Genomic DNA, 9,463 nt, shown 5'->3' on the forward strand with positions numbered 1-9,463 from the left:
ATAACGGCCCAGTCACAAAGATGACTAACAAGTGGAGAGGAAAGCACCTATATATATAAATAGCACACATAGGGAACTGGTAAGGTAAGGAAGGATTAAAACGAAAAAATAGGATATCAAGGAATAAGCAAAGGAATAAAGTTAAGCAGCCAAACACTCAGTGCAGCCTTCCCTCCTCCACGACGGCACTAATCGAAGTCTCACTGAGAACACGAGGCTTGAGGGCGCGACATCCCCTCAAGCAGCGAACACAGCTCTTCAGAAGTGCGAAGCTGATTTTCGTTCGGATGTAGCTTATAGTGTCGGCGTACGGCTCTCCGCGTTTTTCGCTGATCTTGGTTGCGAGTTGTTTCATGACGCGCATGCTGATGGCCCAGCACCGCCCGAGCAGGCAAAAACCAGTGCGTTGAAACTGCTGTGTTCGGTTTCGCTCTTCGTACTTATTTCGCTTGATGCTCTCGTGATATTTGTATGCATCTTATGGTCTTAGGGCAGCTCTTCGCGTGAGGGTTGAAAATCTTCACATAGAAGAAAGTGCGATTAAAGCGGGAGCACCACAGGCCGTTTGCCTTGATGACCGTTTGCCTTGAGTTTTGGCTCTATCTGGACATCGTGGCAAACGTCATCCATCAGGTTTGCAAACACATCTCTAATTTCGTTGTGTCGTAGGTGCGTATACCCGCCTCTGGCGCAATGTAGGGCATGGGTGAGGCAAAATTCTTTCCCACATGGGCATATAGCTGGCGTGTTCTTCACTTCCCAGGTGTAGCGAAGTGCTATTCCATCACGGAACTCAGTCTTCGTGAGGTCAAAACCATGTTTTGATAACGGAAGCGCGTTAAGCCAGCTAGATGCTCCTTTCTCCGAGGCCAGCTGGATGGTATACTTCAATTCTGGTAGATTGTTTTCGATTCTGGAGAGAAATAACGTCGAGAGATGCCTTCAACTTACATTGATCAATTTTAGCTTCTAGTATTACTTATGCTTTCAAACTTGAAAATCACAAAAAATTGGAATCTATTAGGCTGCTGAAAACAGCTCACCAAGCAAGACAGAGCGCCTTCTTTTGATGCCCAGAACGCCACCTTCTGTAAATTTGTCGTGGCACGCGGGGGCCGCGCTGGTTCATCGGCTTCACGAGTGCTGAAACAACTAGATTCATAGATGTCCAAACAAAAAACAGGTAGCTATGTTGACATTAAAAACTACCTAGAAAAACTAAAATAAGCTTCTCTAGAACGCTATGAGGGCGCGAAATTACTGATACTTCAATAGGGCAATTGTCAAAGAATGGAGGCTGGTTAATTCTATATTTTTGTGGCGTGTAGTATATGCGCTGTTCATCCTTAACTTTTATATATTCATAGTTTCTTTTTTCTAAAGATAAAATTGAAAATGCCTCATGAAGACGTCGAGCTAGGAGGACCACAAAACAGCCAATTATTGCCTAATTTTGAGGAACATTTGTTAATTTAGTTTTCCCATTGTTTTTCCATACGCTCAATCTTTGGTTCGTCTCAACTAAAAAACAAATAGATTCTGCGATTAATTCGGTGTTTCGAAGGCCTTTTTTGTTCACTATTTTCAAGCGGTTTAACAGCAGTTTTGCTCTACTTTTCCTCAGAAGATCAAATCTTTCCTCAGAAGTTCCAAAACGTCACTCCATTCTGCTTATAAGGATAGGTGGCAATTAAAGAAAAATTTTTCATGCCTCATTGATCAATGTCCGGCTTCGTTTCAACTATGTCCCGTAGGCTAGCAAATGCGTACTTTCTATAGCAGCCGCCCGTGCGCAATATTTATTATCTGTAGTAATTGAGCGTGGTACTTGTTCAAAATAAAAGGATTGAAGTTTAATTAATAAGTAGATAAAAGCAGAAGAGAATGGTTTCAAATAAATAAAGATCTAATAGAGTGATTACCTCTGAATCTAGGTTTAGTGTTCAATGAATGAGTTTTATCCTGTTTTGTCCGTACCCAATATCGGTTCTATCACCGTGGTAAATTAACCAAGTAAATACTGATATGTCACAATTCTTAATATTGCTCGAAGCCCGAGCTTTGTCTATTTCAATTTGTCGACACCTATCAAGATTGTGTCAGTCATTAATCAGGTAATAAATAAAAATTTAAACTAAATCTTTGACCTTGAAACCCAAGGTTTTTAGTACGCCTTTTTTTATATAAGTATGCAACTCACACTGCCCCCCTCTCAATAAGAGTAGAGTGTGCCACTCACTCACAAAAAAATCAAACAAATTTTACAGCTCTTGATGTATGAACGTTTTAAAATACGAAAAGTTTGTACTTTTCATATTAAAAGTTTAGGTATCAGTTTTCGTCATTCATGACTTTCTCTGCCTCGACCCGGCCGAAATTGTTGTACATTTCTCGCGCCCCATCGTTCATCAGTATTTGGTATGCTCGATTAATGGCCTTGAAAAACTCCTCATCTCCACCAGCATCAGGGTGCGTCAACAAGCTCATTTTGTGTAGTGTTTTTTGATCTGATCTTTTGAAGTAGAACATTTTACCAACAAAATCTCGTACAATGTCGCAGGCCGATTCAATACATTTTTATTCCGAATCTCGAATAAACACTTTTCTGTGGCCTTCGTTTTGGCTTTCTCGTTTTTCAAATAATGCTTTTTTGTAGTGTCTTTCCTATCGATTATAGTGTCTTTCCTTCGGCACTCACTCGCCAAGTACTGGTTATAGTTTTCCAACTGCCAAAGCTCTGACCTCAATTGGTCATTCATTTTCTCCATTTTCTCCATGGCTTCGCTCTTTTTATCAGCTTTGATTTTTAGATCGGCCAACTCCAGCTTAAGTAAGTCGATTGACTGCTCTTGTTCGGCATTTCTAGCTGCCGCCGCCTTTAGGTTATCTCTTAGCGCCTCACACTTGGCACCCAGTTTTCACAATGCTTCTCTTGTTGCCTCTTTGGTTTTGTCGCAATGTTTGTCTAGTTTTTGTCTAAGTTGGACAAGATCCTTTTGGAGTTTGTGTTCTTCAACTTCACTAAATGCGCGCACTGGTTTTGCAGTTCCACTTCAGTCTGCAGAGCTCGGGACCGAACATTGGCGGGTGATAGAAGTTCTAGTGTAGACACCTTCCGAGTCCGTGACAGACAAGATTCCACTCGGTACACTCCCGGGGAAATCTCCGAAATAACTTTCCACAACTCCGGCATATAGTACACATATTCACCGATTTGTGGGGTCTCGCTGCCTGCTATGTTTAATAGAAACCATTTTTGCTTCTAAAGTTTCTCAATATTTTCAGTCTTGATCTCGAGACTTTTCTTTTGTTTTTTTATTGGTCTTCACCTCAAGACAACTCTTTTTCATTTTTTTCTATCTTGAACTCAAGACAACTCATTTTCATTTTTTTGGTCTTGAACTCAAGACTGCTAATTTTATTTTTTATATTTTTTTTACACAACCGACTCTTTCAAAGACTCTTTCCCTTCAATCATTTTCTTATATTCTCGGCGCTCATTAATTAATTTGAGTAGTTGATTATGCATACGTGTTCCCGTTACAGGGTCGAGGTTCTGCAATATGCTCCATTAATGACTAATCCTAAATAGATAAACAATTTAAGAAAATTTTTCACAAATTGGAATATGAGGTAGACTGTTAAGACTGACACAGCAATGTCCTTAGCTTTTAACCAAACGTATAAGTTTTCAGTTTTTAAGTTACGAAAAATCGTTATTTCCTTCGCTAAAAAAATTTCTTGTTGAATCTGTTTGTTCCAATGTACAAAATTGTCATGATTGTATTTTCCATCCGAGTCTCGGAACGCTTCTCGACTGATAATTCCCTCACTATTGTGGCGAATTGTTCGAGTGATTTGACTCTTTTTTAAATCTGATGTGGAAAAAAATCTACGATGTAGATTTTGATCACTAGAATTCAAGTCATTATTCATCGGCCATTGATATATTTCATGATCGAATTTCTTCAGTGTTTCTCCCCTATTGTTGAAAACTGCCGTCTTCTAATTTGACGACATTGGGGTACAGCGGGTTACATGTAGCGATTGTATAATTATGATACAAAGTTTTTGTTAGGGGTTCCAAATGCCTAATAGAAGAAAAATTTTGACCTTGTAATAACACCGGAACTTTCTCTGTACAAAAAATAAGCTTAGTTGTTGTTGTTACTATCTTTGCATTTTTATGGACATACAAAACAGATCCTGCTCTTTCAATTTGTCGTGGCACGCGGGGGCCGCGCTGGTTCATCAGCTTCACGAGTGCTGAAACAACTAGATTCATAGATGTCCAAACAAAAAACAGGTAGCTATGTTGACATTAAAAACTACCTAGAAAAACTAAAATAAGCTTCTCTAGAACGCTATGAGGGCGCGAAATTACTGATACTTCAATAGGGCAATTGTCAAAGAATGGAGGCTGGTTAATTCTATATTTTTGTGGCGTGTAGTATATGCGCTGTTCATCCTTAACTTTTATATATTCATAGTTTCTTTTTTCTAAAGATAAAATTAAAAATGCCTCATGAAGACGTCGAGCTAGGAGGACCACAAAACAGCCAATTATTGCCTAATTTTGAGGAACATTTGTTAATTTAGTTTTCCCATTGTTTTTCCATACGCTCAATCTTTGGTTCGTCTCAACTAAAAAACAAATAGATTCTGCGATTAATTCGGTGTTTCGAAGGCCTTTTTTGTTCACTATTTTCAAGCGGTTTAACAGCAGTTTTGCTCTACTTTTCCTCAGAAGATCAAACCTTTCCTCAGAAGTTCCAAAACGTCACTCCATTCTGCTTATAAGGATAGGTGGCAATTAAAAAAAAATTTTTCATGCCTCATTGGTCAATGTCCGGCTTCGTTTCAACTATGTCCCGTAGGCTAGCAAATGCGTACTTTCTATAGCAGCCGCCCGTGCGCAATATTTATTATCTGTAGTAATTGAGCGTGGTACTTGTTCAAAATAAAAGGATTGAAGTTTAATTAATAAGTAGATAAAAGCAGAAGAGAATGGTTTCAAATAAATAAAGATCTAATAGAGTGATTACCTCTGAATGTAGGTTTATTGTTCAATGAATGAGTTTTATCCTGTTTTGTCCGTACCCAATATCGGTTCTATCACCGTGGTAAATTAACCAAGTAAATACTGATATGTCACAATTCTTAATATTGCTCGAAGCCCGAGCTTTGTCTATTTCAATTTGTCGACACCTATCAAGATTGTGTCAGTCATTAATCAGGTAATAAATAAAAATTTAAACTAAATCTTTGACCTTGAAACCCAAGGTTTTTTGTACGCCTTTTTTTATATAAGTGTGCAACTCACACTGCCCCCTCTCAATAAGAGTAGAGTGTGCCACTCACTCACAAAAAAATCAAACAAATTTTACAGCTCTTGATGTATGAACGTTTTAAAATACGAAAAGTTTGTACTTTTCATATTAAAAGTTTAGGTATCAGTTTTCGTCATTCATGACTTTCTCTGCCTCGACCCGGCCGAAATTGTTGTACATTTCTCGCGCCCCATCGTTCATCAGTATTTGGTATGCTCGATTAATGGCCTTGAAAAACTCCTCATCTCCACCAGCATCAGGGTGCGTCAACAAGCTCATTTTGTGTAGTGTTTTTTGATCTGATCTTTTGAAGTAGAACATTTTACCAACAAAATCTCGTACAATGTCGCAGGCCGATTCAATACATTTTTATTCCGAATCTCGAATAAACACTTTTATGTGGCCTTCGTTTTGGCTTTCTCGTTTTTCAAATAATCCTTTTTTGTAGTGTCTTTCCTATCGATTATAGTGTCTTTCCTTCGGCACTCACTCGCCAAGGACTGGTTATAGTTTTCCAACAGCCAAAGCTCTGACCTCAATTGGTCGTTCATTTTCTCCATTTTCTCCATGGCTTCGCTCTTTTTATCAGCTTTGATTTTTAGATCGGCCAACTCCAGCTTAAGTAAGTCGATTGACTGCTCTTGTTCGGCATTTCTAGCTGCCGCCGCCTTTAGGTTATCTCTTAGCGCCTCACACTCGGCACCCAATTTTCACGATGCTTCTCTTGTTGCCTCTTTGGTTTTGTCGCAATGTTTGTCTAGTTTTTGTCGAAGTTGGACAAGATCCTTTTGGAGTTTGTGTTCTTCAACTTCACTAAATGCGCGCACTGGTTTTGCAGTTCCACTTCAGTCTGCAGAGCTCGGGACCGAACATTGGCGGGTGATAGAAGTTCTAGTGTAGACACCTTCCGAGTCCGTGACAGACAAGATTCCACTCGGTACACTCCCGGGGAAATCTCCGAAATAACTTTCCACAACTCCGGCATATAGTACACATATTCACCGATTTGTGGGGTCTCGCTGCCTGCTATGTTTAATAGAAACCATTTTTGCTTCTAAAGTTTCTCAATATTTTTAGTCTTGATCTCGAGACTTTTCTTTTGTTTTTTTATTGGTCTTCACCTCAAGACAACTCTTTTTCATTTTTTTTTATCTTGAACTCAAGACAACTCATTTTCATTTTTTTGGTCTTGAACTCAAGACTGCTAATTTTATTTTTTATATTTTTTTTACACAACCGGCTCTTTCAAAGACTCTTTCTCTTCAATCATTTTCTTATATTCTCGGCGCTCATTAATTAATTTGACTAGTTGATTATGCATACGTGTTCCCGTTACAGGGTCGAGGTTCTGCAATATGCTCCATTAATGACTAATCCTAAATAGATAAACAATTTAAGAAAATTTTTCACAAATTGGAATATGAGGTAGACTGTTAAGACTGACACAGCAATGTCCTTAGCTTTTAACCAAACGTATAAATTTTCAGTTTTTAAGTTACGAAAAATCGTTATTTCCTTCGCTAAAAAAATTTCATGTTGAATCTGTTTGTTCCAATGTACAAAATTGTCATGATTGTATTTTCCATCCGAGTCTCGGAACGCTTCTCGACTGATAATTCCTTCACTATTGTGGCGAATTGTTCGAGTGATTTGACTCTTTTTTAAATCTGATGTGGAAAAAAGCTACGATGTAGATTTTGATCACTAGAATTCAAGTCATTATTCATCGGCCATTGATATATTTCATGATCGAATTTCTTCAGTGTTTCTCCCCTATTGTTGAAAACTGCCGTCTTCTAATTTGACGACATTGGGGTACAGCGGGTTACATGTAGCGATTGTATAATTATGATACAAAGTTTTTGTGAGGGGTTCCAAATGCCTAATAGAAGAAAAATTTTGACCTTGTAATAACACCGGAACTTTCTCTGTACAAAAAATAAGCTTAGTTGTTGTTGTTACTATCTTTGTAGTTTTATGGACATACAAAACAGATCCTGCTCTTTCAACGTGAGTTCTTGGCTTGAAGAGTGTTACTGAAGGGCTCACAACATTTTTTGATATTTCGATCATAGTTTGAATTCTCAGTCGTTGAATTTCACATTGCAGCATTCTTGTTTTCATGAAAAAAATCCCTCTCTTCGAATATTTCGAAGTTAAAGTTGTCGATAATGCTTGACAAAAACATTTCCATGGTCATTTTTAGATTAACAGTTGTCAGTTCTGAACTTTTCTCGGAGTAAAAAACACCTGAGACTCCGGTTACTTTTACTTGTTGTCCACACAAAATTGCTTTTTCTTCTAAAATTTCCAATGTAAAATCTTCATATTTGTTTTTGTGTAAAAATTTTCCGCTGATAAATGTGGCATTGTTGTTACCAAAAAATTTTTGAAATTTTTGCAGGTCCTCCTTGTTAAGGTGTTTAATAGTTTGAAAAGTTTGCTTACCTTGATTTTCGAAAAAATAATTTACTAAGTCATCTTCAAAATGTGTGGTTTTGAAGAAAACACTTTTTGGAAAACCTAGGGGATCCTTAAAGCTTAAGAGGTTTCTTTGTAGCAGCTTTCCCCAAATTATTCCGACGTAAAGTTTTGCATTGATCATCATATTTCCAATAAGTTTGACTCCTGTAGGTGAAACCCAATCTACAGGCACAGCACACATAGCACCTTCACGATTATTTTTTTCATGAAGCTCTGGCTATGCTCCTCAACATAAGTAGTTTCACTTGCTCGTTGTAAAATCTTTTCCGATACTGATTTGTTGACTTCAAAGGTTTTATCTCCAAAACCTGGTAAAGCAAAGTTTTTGTTTAGCCAAATGCTTCTACAGGTTCCCTCGTTTAATGGATATATGGATTTTAGGAGTCTTGAGTTTGGTAATAAAGACAACATCGTCATATATATTGCTCTTTTTAAGTGCAGACACAGTATATGCCGCTTCATACATGCAAAATCTTAATTTTATCTTGGGCTGAACCTCAGCATATATCAAACTACCTTCTTCTATTGTTTTCAATACTCGAATTTTGTTATCACAGTTTGTACTGTGATCCAGAGAAAATATCTTTGTTGATACGATACTGTCAAAATAATAGCCGTATAATTTAATACAAAGTGAAGGAGAAGCCAAAATGGCTATCATTGCCAGATACAAACATAGTGATACTCCATCACACGATGCTCCGGATGAACTTGCATTTCGTTTATATTTCATTATTTTTTTCTGAAACAAAAACATCATCAGCTTCCTCACTGCTAAAGTACTCATCATCTTGCTCAGTAAAATTATTCTTCAGTTTCTTAGGTACCCATTTTAATCCGCTGCTGAATCTTGTAGCCATTTTTGGTACATTTGGTTCACTATTAACCTTTTCCTCAGTACATTTTGTTTTACTACTACCTTCCGGTGGCTTTTTTTCCGCTTTTGGAATTTTTCTTTGTGCTGATTTCCTTCCAGCTTTCTCTTTAGGTTCTGCGGAAGATTCACTTCTTCCTTCGGCAACTTTGTTCGCCTTCTCTTGCCCTTTAAGGGTTTCTTGCTCTGACTCTATAGTTTCATTTTCAACCGTGTCATTTGTAAGGTTTAGTGAATTGTTTACATTCTCAGCTTCAGATTGATTTTCTGTGTTCAGATTACTTTCACTGTCTGTTGATGATTCTATTTCAATTATATCATCGTCCTCTGAGCTGTCCAAAGAGATGTTTTTCTCCTCCTTAACTGTTGTTTTTTGTTTTGACTGAGGCTCAAGCGTAAATGGTTATTCTCGCGTTTTATGTTTTTTTAGTCGGTCATAATGGACCTTAATAGCTTTCTTCGTCTTTTTATCTTTCACCCTGAAATTTAAATTGTTTAAGATTTCAACTATTGTGTATGGTCCTCTGTAAACTGCGATTGTAACAGGTCTTCTGGCGTTCCTGTTCGACATCCATACTTTCTCGCATCAGCGGATGCGTTTCCTGTAGTTTTTGTTTCGTTGAGTAAACATAGTCACTTGGTTTTGCATATATTGCAGTTTGTGGTGTGTTATAGAAGCAGTCTATAGGCAGTTATAGTGGAAAAACCAATACCACATACGCTGGGCTGTATTTTGTTACACAATAGATTGATGATCAATAAGCCATCATCGCTA

This window comes from Convolutriloba macropyga, chromosome 4 (genome assembly GCF_964194025.1).
Source record: "Convolutriloba macropyga chromosome 4, txConMacr16.3, whole genome shotgun sequence".
In the NCBI taxonomy this organism is placed as follows: Eukaryota; Metazoa; Xenacoelomorpha; order Acoela; family Convolutidae; genus Convolutriloba; species Convolutriloba macropyga.